The sequence below is a fragment of the Dinoponera quadriceps genome, unplaced genomic scaffold (assembly GCF_001313825.1).
Source record: "Dinoponera quadriceps isolate SergipeBrazil2010 unplaced genomic scaffold, ASM131382v1 scaffold1069, whole genome shotgun sequence".
Lineage (NCBI taxonomy): Eukaryota > Metazoa > Arthropoda > Insecta > Hymenoptera > Formicidae > Dinoponera > Dinoponera quadriceps.
This window is the reverse complement of record NW_014555200.1, coordinates 1,106,121-1,116,000: the sequence shown is the minus strand read 5'-3', so window position 1 is coordinate 1,116,000 and position 9,880 is coordinate 1,106,121. Positions and strand designations below refer to the sequence as shown.

The 9,880-nt window shown below is 52.7% G+C and overlaps 1 protein-coding gene across 4 annotated transcripts in view; it reads right to left on the bottom strand.

Moving 5' to 3' along the window:
- LOC106743556 overlaps positions 1-9,242 on the bottom strand; it is a 32,313-nt gene extending 23,071 nt beyond the window's left edge. For all 4 annotated transcript variants that reach the window (XM_014617519.1, XM_014617520.1, XM_014617516.1 and 1 more), the window contains exon 1: positions 9,105-9,242. The gene's annotated coding sequence lies outside the window, so the exon portion shown is untranslated. The remainder of the gene's footprint in view (positions 1-9,104) is intronic.
- Positions 9,243-9,880: the final 638 nt, after the last annotated feature.

Below are 9,880 nucleotides of genomic sequence, written 5' to 3'. Positions count from 1 at the left end.
GGGGGGGGGGGGAGGCGAGAGGAGGATACGCTGCGCGCCCCTACTTCTCTAGGGGTTCCATTGTAATATTTATTGATTGGATTCCTAGGAGCCCAGGCTGTGAGGGCTGTGGCACCTCTCTATGCTCGGACTAGATTGCGTACGAACGCGAGCGACGTCCGCGACGATCGAGCTTTTTCTCCTCGCTCTTTCCTTCCTTCTTCACCCTTTGCCGCCCCCTTCCGCCCTTTTCCCGCGCGTATCTTATTGACGTTTTCCTCTCTCTCTCTCTCTCTCTCGCCCTTTGCCACGCGTATCCGGCTGTTCGAATACACGAAATTTTATCTACGCGCGAGCTTCTCGCGCACGCGGTTTCGTATCTCTCATTGTAACTTTCACCGGGAATATCTCTTCGTACGACCGATTTACGCGAATCTCGTTACGATCAATTCGCCGGCGAGCTATTTCGCGACAAGGAACGTCCTGAATACTATTCTGACCGTCCTGCCAGGCTCGCTGGTACTCGATTTTTAACGGCCGGCGCTCGATCGCACGAGTTATTTACATTGCAAATACAAAACCCGCCAGGGTCGTAGTATTATCGTTTCTCAACGACGAGAAGTACGAGATGTGCATATGTAGGAACGACGCGACTTTCACCGACCTTCCGTATAATAATGGTTTTGCATATACATAGAACGACTAGTCCGATCACGTGACGCTGCGCTTCGCTTGCAGGCTCTCGCGTTCGCATCAGCAGAGGAGAAGCAGCAGGTGTCCAAAAGCAGAGGTGACCACACCGCGGCAGAGAGAGAGAAAGAGAGAGGGGGGAGGGAGAGGGGGGGGGGGTAGAGGAGAACGAGACGAAGGTGGAGAGAACATGCGCGTGCGAACTGTGTTTCGGAACTGGTAATCCTTGATCTTACGTGACGTAATAAATCCTCGCCGAATACGGGAGTTGCGTTAAATGCAGAACATCTCGCGGCCGAGCCTCGAAGACACGATCGGGCCAAGATTTACAACCGCGCGTAATTGATTTTAATGAACGCCGCTCGCAGATTTGGCGGAATCTCAAGGATGTTTTCAAAAGTGAACGCATACGAGAGAGCACGGACGGGGGTCTGAGCGAGAGCTTACGAATTATCATTGCGACCGCGCGTAATTGATCAGCTCCTTGTGGAAATTCGGTAGATCGTATATCGGCGGGCGCGGGAAGGCATTCGAAAAACGAACCGGGCGAGTCGAGATTTTGCGGTAAAAATAAGAAGCTCCGTTTTTCCTTCTCCCTCTTCTCTCTCTCTCTCTCTCTCTCGAAATCCGACAGCTTGTTGAACAAATGAGACCTTACGAAATATACATGGAAATGTAACCGTCGAACTAACTAAATTCTTAATGCACAATGATTTGCGCCGAACGTCCGCCGAATGTTCAAACAGGTAACAGATCGCGCGATAAAATCTGCATACCTCCGTCGCCACAATTTATTCACCTGTACGCTCGAATAGACCGCACGCTAGTCAACCAAATCCGCTAGTCACAGATATACAAAAACAACGAGCGAAATTCTCACTCCCGTGGTGCTTTATTCTCGGGAGTGTGCCGCTAAATAAAAGACACCTCGCGATACGTACTCGCGATCGATAATTCTAACGTGTCAGTTTTGAGCCCGGCTGAAAGCTACGTACTACTCCGACCGCTAACCTAAGAGAGCGGTCTTTGTGAGTGAGATCGCAGACGGATGGATCGCACAAGTCGCGAGCAGAAGCGCGTCCGCCAGCATGCAATCGTCCGAACCGACCTTCCTTACACACCCTATCTCCTTCGTACGCACGAACGGCTCCCTACCGTTCCCGTTCATCCGCGTTTAGCCGCTTGCTCGCCGCGGCTGCGTCGCGCCTACGGCAGCGCGTATTTTTCCCGGCTTGTTTTCGCGAGGAAGAGCGAGGGACGCGCGATCGCACCGTTCGAAATGACACACGTCGAACGTCGCAAGAACAGAAATGCAGCGACTTTATTCAAGCAGCATCGGCAACGTTATCGCCGCTTATAGTCGCGCCGATTCTGACACGGCGTTCTCCGTTTTAGAATAGAAACTATTCTCGCGCCTGACCTCCTTTCTGGGTTGAAAATCATCTAAATAACGCGTTACCAAAATATGACATTGTCCCTGTGCATTCGATTTCCGATGACCCGTATAACATCGTGAACGGGGAACGTACATGCATTGATGATTCGTTGATGAGGGAGAAGTGAGGGTGTACGGGAGAAATACAAGACGACGCTATCCCCGATTCAAGGATCCGCCCGAAACGACCGGTTCCGTACTTTTGGACTCGCTCACTCATCACCATCTTCACGAGCAAACGACGAGCAAAACGCATCTACGATTAGACAGCGACTGGCGTGCGTTTAATTATCCGTGCGGCGATTCATCGAAGCGCTGGTACGAAGCAGCACGAAGAAATGGCCCCTCTCTTTCGACGACGCACCTGCCGGTTAAGGTGTTACCTGCGAACCGTGAGACCGACCGCCGTTTTCCGGGATTCATCGGGATCAACGGCGACTATATGCAAGGCGATCAAGAATATCGTTCCGTTTAAGGGAAACGACGCGGCTCTGAATGCATTTCGCACACGCGAGGTGAGGGCGCGATCGGGTGGCGGTATACGTTCGATCTCCACATACATACCTTATTCTTTCCTCTATCCTTTTCTGTCCCCCTCCCCCTGCCGCCCGATCGGTCCTCTCTCTCTCTCTCTCCCTCTCTTTCTCTCCGCCACTTTCGGCCCATCCGCTAGCCCCGCACCGGTACCCTTTCCTCCCCCTTTGCACTCGCAAACATTTGGTGGCCGTTGACCTCGAGCGGGCTAATCCGTCGGCAGCCAAACAAGCAATTATTTCTCTTCAACAGTACGCCACAGTCGGCCGACGTAGAGCTAAACGTGGGAACGTCCGAGATCCCGGCGAACCAGGTGAGAAAACTTTGACCGATTTCGACGACACCGACTACATTTACCGCCGGCTCTATAAATAATTTATTTCAGGATGTCGTTGACATATCTGGCCGGCGGGTCAACGGCGATTTCTTTCGTATCGGTACTCCAAAGTAGCGGTAATTGCGATGAGATGCGCCACGCGAGCGTACGCAGCGCACGGAGGAACACCGAGCTTGTTGAATCTCGTTAATTACGAGATTAGACGTTGAGCTTGCGTTGCTAAAAATATCAGGAAATATTACGTTGCGAACGGACGTGGCGAGGTTCAATAGTCCACCTGTGCGATTGGAGAAAAAGGGAAGAAATGACGATCGCAAATCCGACGCGGTCAATCTCATCTTTTCTCGCTAAAGAATGACTAGCTTTGAGAACATTTCAGCGTCTGGCCAGCACTAGATGTACGCTACTTGGCTTTCACGCGAGACTAGTCGCACGTTACCTCTCGCGTCTATTCTCACGTTATCCAGTACTACTTGCTCCGAATTTCAAATTGACTGGGGATTGAACGCTCCGCAACGCGGACGTGTCTTTCTTTCGCGTCAGCCGCCGCGATATCTAACGTAAGATATGATCGAACTTGGACTGCGACTGGCGAAATGCCGATTATAAGAGAAGACTTGTTCGCGATAGAAAATTGTTTAGTAAAGAAGAATAATTGATGTCGAGAGGAGTTCCTTTGGGAATTTGCTCGTGAGATGCCGATGAGCGAGTCCGGAAGTACGGTCGATTCGGCTGTTTAGATCGTTGAGTCGGAGATCGCGTCGTGCGTATTTCCTCCTACACACCCCTACTTTTCTTTCATCGACGAATCATCCCGCGTGATCAATGCATGTACGTTCCTCGTTCACGATGTTATTCGGGTCGGCTCGGAAAAATGGAACGTACGAGGGGAGGAAATTGTCATAATTTGGTAACGTGTTAAGGATATTTTCTTCGCGGCGAATCGAACGTGACGTTCCCTCGCGGCCGCGACTTAGGATCGAAATGTCAGGAATCGCTTTTACAGGCACGCGTACCGCGAATTTTTGCCGTATCGGCGCGATTCGCATCGTACGGAGAGGTGATTTGAACGCAGGGCAACGACTGCGTTTTCAACAAATGCATTTCGCTGAATTTATCTAACGCAAAGCGGCCGCGTTTCGATCAGATGGGTGAGCGTCTCGTCTGAAACAGAGTAAAAAGTGTGACGAAGGCGAGCGCGTGCAAAGAGGAGAGGGGAAAGAGAAATGAGAGATGTCGTTCGATAATGGCGACAAAAGATGATGGGATCGTCGATCGACCGTCGATTTTCGAGTCGTTTCCGACCTACTTGCCGGCGCGATATATTCCGTGCGATTAATCGCGACACGGTGATCCACGAATATTTCCGTCGGCGCTTAAAAATACGGAAAACAGGTCAGCGGCTATATTTTTAATTGTAACGCGCAGACACTCGGCTGCATCGGGCTGCGAGGTTCCTACGTGTTTATGACGCGGTTTAAAAGCGGATCGCGCGAAGCGAGGAATCGCGCCGCTGGCGAAAATTTTTTCAGACGAGCACTCTCCCGACCTCGAGCGTGCGAACAAGTTTGACGAAACTAGACGACGCACCTGCAGCGATTCATCCACGCGTGCAGCACGATTAACAAGATTACGTGAAGAGCGGCATTTCGAGCTAGCTAAGAACGTCGCTTCCAACCGGCCGTCTAGATGATCCTAGACGAAGAGAAGGCGAAATCGTCGTCACAAACGGAACATGTGCGTCCCGTCCGTCCCGTTTTTCGACACGCGCGAATCATTGCGCGCGGAACGATTCACTGTTCTTTTTCACATCCACTCTTCGCTCCTCTTTGTCGCGGATCGCTCGACGATTCACGGTTCAGGGAGTGACCTTGGACGGTTCGGGTAAGGCACTGCTCGTGCGATTGTTGAGAGGCGAGATCACCGGGGACGATCGTTTATCCGCGACGAACGGGGACGGATTTCGCAATTTCGCGTTGCACCGCGTTCGCTATGTAATTTGCAACGTGGAATGTGTGATAAAATCGATCGGTCGATGCGCGACGGAGGCGACTCGCCGGCGACTTGCGAAAGAAAGAAATTGGGGCCGTGACTCTTTTTTTCACAACAGCCTATTTCTGGTGGCCGCCTAATTCATACGCTCGGGACACTAGCGACGCGACGACACACACACGCACAGGCGCGCGCGCGCGCGTCCGCATTTTTTCGCCGCGCGGATGTGGGCGTGCGCATGTGCACATGCGCGTACATAATGCACGAAACAAAGAACGAGGCGAGTCCGAAGGAAGGAACCGCGTGGCCGTTCGCATAAATACCCCGGGCCGTATACTCTCGTCGCGGTAACTACTTGATCGATTCTCGGATATGATTCGTCACGATCAGCTGACGCGCACATTTCGAGAGAGTCGGCTTAAATAAAGCGATTCTCTCTCTCTCTCTCTCGTCGCATTGTGTCCACATTTTGACCTTCTTGTATTTCCCTGTACGACGTCACACGACGCCACGCGACTTACCGAATCGCGATAAAGGAAGTAACGGAGATGCTAATCGCCCGTGAGACTATCGCGCGAGATAACTAGAAGGCTGTTTCGCCGATTGCGCGCGCGAGAAGGTAAATCGCGATTAGAACGATAACGTTCTTCTTCTTTCTTTTCCCGAAATTTGATCGAGCCGCCGATAGGCGATTTTGCAAATCGCGGTAAAGGAAAATGATAACGGCCGTATCGCGGACTATATCGCGTCTGCGATAACTAGAAAACGTCCCTCGGTAATCGTCGAGATCGATCGCGGTCTGAGCACGGATGCGAGTATACCGAGACACAGAAAATCGATATTTAAAGGGGGGATTTATCGAGACGTCTCCCACGGTTTTGCCCATCGTGATAAAAGAAGAAGAGGAAATCTTGTTCTCCCTGCCGGTGCTAAGAGAGGCGAATTTTAACGCGCGACATGCGGCCGCATAGTCGTCGAGCACCTGAATTCACGCGCGCGACATATGCAATTCAATCGCCGTCTTGTATCGATGCGCGCGGGAATTTATTCGATTGATTCGCGCGCGCGCTGCGCCGGCTCGGTGAATGAATTCGCTTTGTTAATTTTATCAAACTCGCGCGATGCACGCGCGAGTTCTCGCGCATCGATCGCTATCGATCGCACCGTCGGGAACGTCTCGCGCGCGCCTTTAGGAACGTTTAAATTTAATAGGGTTACGAGATCGTATCGTACCGATAATCTCCCCGATTCTAATTCGCGAGTCCCCGCGAAAACACACGCACACACACACACGGGGGACTCGCCGAGAGCGCAACGTTAATATCAATGATACGAGAAATGAATACAGGAGTTGCACGAACAACAGGATCGAGTATATCAGAATATATCGTAAGCCTCGTTACTCGTCGCGTCAGCCGAATCGCCGACCATTTCCCAACCGCGTTTGTCCGTGCGAGCGCCTAAATAACGCATTCGCCCGTCGGTCTCTAATTTCGCAGATAACGCGGCCGCCGCGACGTAATCTAGTTACTAGGCGTACAATCTAATCGACCGATTCGTATTACGCATATTTGCACGTGCGAACGCGCGTCTGTGTTCGTAGAATCGCGCTAGAACGCCCGATAAAGTAAGTTTGCGCAGCGAACGTCACGGAGCCGAGTCCGGGAATCATTCGCTTTCTTCTTCTTCCTCCAACCAGCCTATCCTCCGTATGATATCCTCTCCATTCGGTACCTTCACCTGTGTCTGCTCGAATTCCTCGCGTCTATGTGCGCGCGAGATAAGACCCGCCGGTGTTGACAATTCTGCGAGATATGGTGGGCGATAAGTAGAGAATACGATCGAGTAAACTACGGATAATGCGATAGATACGATATATGCTCGCGACAACTCGATATCGTGGCCGCAACAATTTCTATTTGTGTAGAGCTCGAGATCGGAAGGGGGGGGGGGTGTGGAGGAACATCAGCCATTACTGAGAGCAAGGAAGAACGGGAGTAACGGGTGAGATTCGACGTCCGTTACGGTTCAAGGAGAACGCACCGTTATCGGATACACCCCTTTTCTCTCGCAGGTGCTTCCAAGAAAGTTAAGATAGCCGGCGCTTCGCGCGCCAATTTCCACGACGTATCGATACGTATCGATCGTGTGCCGTACTCGAGCCGAACGGCGGATTCGAACCGGCGATTCGTCGATACGGGCTGTTGCGTACTTTGAAGAATGACGTACGGCTGATTTTGTACCGGCGACACAAGCCGATCTCCAAGCCGCGGAATGGCAGATAAGAAGCGTCGGGGCGAATACGCGCGAGGAGCAAATCGCGAGATCATTTCTGCGATCGAGGCGAGCGGAGAGACGCTGCTAATAAAAGAGATTACGTACGACTGCAGCTTTGTACTCGAAGCTGAGCGTCCTCGAGAGAATCGCTTTCGCACGGAGCGGGCAGAAAATTTTATCGCCGTACGCGCGCGCGCACGTAGCGAATGCACGCGGTGGCTAAATTTTTTCAAGAACGCACGCATCGAGCCGCTTCTTATTTTTTACCAGACGCTGCGCCCCTCCCCCCCATCCCCCGGTCGTCCGCAACCGCTCTCGTACTGCATCAGTCGCCGTATATCCCCGTTCTCTCCTGTTGTTTCTTTCTCTTTCCCCGACATGCGGTACTCGCGAGGTCTATTTATACCTAGGTCCGCCGGTGTTTTCAACTTGCCGCGCGGCTGTGCAACAAACCTGTGCGTCGCTCGTAAAAATAGGGAACGCTCGTCAACCTCCGAGCGCCGTACAGCCGGATTGCTTTTCCGAAAAAAGACTCTCTCGCGGATCGCAGGTGCGAGCGAAATATATCACACCGCGAGCGGTCAACCCCGCCCAATCGGATTCTCAAGATTCGCGTCTCTCTCGGACGGCGAAAATCACAAAGATTACACGTCCTTCGTAGAAAACGCACGTGCTCCACTATATACATATATATATATAGACATATATACTCGCAGGTGCTGAAATTCACTATGCTCCGGGAAAGAAATGGAAAAAAGCACGCGATCGCTCGTGCGGTCGGTGAATGTGGAAAAAAGTGGCTTGCGCGCGCGTACACGGCGCAGCGTGGCAACGTGACGAAATCGCGTATGTAAAAAAAAAAAAGGAGAGAAAAAAAGGGAAGGGAAAAAAAAACGACAACTCCCACGCGGCGAGAGAGCGCCAGACGAGGCGTGGTGCGGTGGAAAACGAGAGTGAACGCGTAGAATTGAACGCGTACACGCGGCGCGGCGGCGACCGTGGCACGGCCGTGGCACGGCCCCGAGCGACGGACGACAAACGAGGATCGAGCGCCTCTCGCGGCACACAGAGAGCGACGGGATTACGTCATGTGCCAGGCACTCTCTAACGTCTGGCATTATCCTCGTCTAGCGCGAGTCTAGCCGCGCCAGTCTAAACGGTACTAACGCCGCTACACTCGTCGCCGCCGTCTGGCATGTACAGGCAAGGGCACATAGGAGACACGTCACCATGTGCGGAATCATGAAAGGACACGCGCACGTACTCTAGCGCGACGCCGCTAACTAGGTGTTCAACGGCGAACGTGTCTCACGCCGCATACAATCGCACGCTTGTACGTCCGCCGCGCGCTCGCTCTCTCTCTCCTTCGCGCGCGTATTGGTGCATGTGCACGCGGACACTCGCCTGCATATTTGCATGCACGTACAGCGCTATATGACTCGCGCGACAGACATGCAAACGTTCCTCGGCCCCCTCTCGTCTCTCTTGTCTCGCTCGCTCGTTCTTTCTCTTCGCCTCTCTGCCCCTCTCTCACATTCTGTCTATCTCTCTCTCTCTTTCGTGTACTCACCCTTGCATACGCACAAGCATTCTCTCTCTATCTATCTTTTTCTTTTATTTTTCTCCCGTCCGTCCCCTTCAAGTGCCCCCTCCCGAAACTTTTTACACATTCTCTCTCTCTCTCTCTCATCCGCTCACCCGTCTCCCGCCCCCCCTCCTCCTACCCCGGTTTCTATCTCTCTCTACTCCGTTCCCTTCCTCTCTGTCTTCCCGAAACTTCCTCCTCTGTCTCTAGCGACCGCGTACACGGTGGAAGCCGCACAGGCGGCCGAAGGCCACCGGTCTCAGCTGTGGACGTACCTTGATCGTCAAGCGCGAAGTGAAGTGTGGACCTCCTTTGCCCGGCGTCCTTGTCGTCGAGTCCCGTGGTACTAATGCCCCGATACGACGACGACGACACGTCGAGAGCGGACTTTTCCTCTTTAACCTCCAGCGATTCTTCCAACGCCCAAATACCGCGGAGAATGATGCGTCCGTCTCTTGTTCTCTTCACGCTTTTTTCTCCTAGCCGCCGTCCCCCGTCTCCGAGTCGTCCAAGCTGAAGAGTGCGCTCTACGATCTCTTCCGTTGACGGAAACCGAACGAATCGCATATAGGGTCCTTGATGGGTGAAACGTTAAGAACGGTCGCGTGTCTCCGAGTTTCGGCTGACTGAAATTCTCACGTTGTCTCACAAAGATCACTCGGGCTCATCGTTGGATACTGAAGTCACGCGGGAAACCGTGCCGAAAAGAATCTTACACGCGAGTGATTTTGCACGCGCTCCACATCTTCCTCCGTTATTCTCTCTCTTCTTGAACACGCGCGCGCGCGCGTTCCGGAAATCGACGTGGCGCACTTTCCTCTTCTTTCGCTCTTCCTCTGCCCCGGCGGGTGCCGTTTCGGCGCGTTCGAAAATTCGTCGGTCTCCCCGAGACTCGATGGAGAGAGAGAGGAAAACAAAAAAAACAAAGGGGAGAAAAACGAAAACGTCAGACGAGATTTAATCGCGTGTATACCGTAGCATAAGCACCACTCACACCGTGACGTAGGATCGCTTCTCTTCAAGGTTTCTCCCTTTCCCTCCTCCCCTCGCG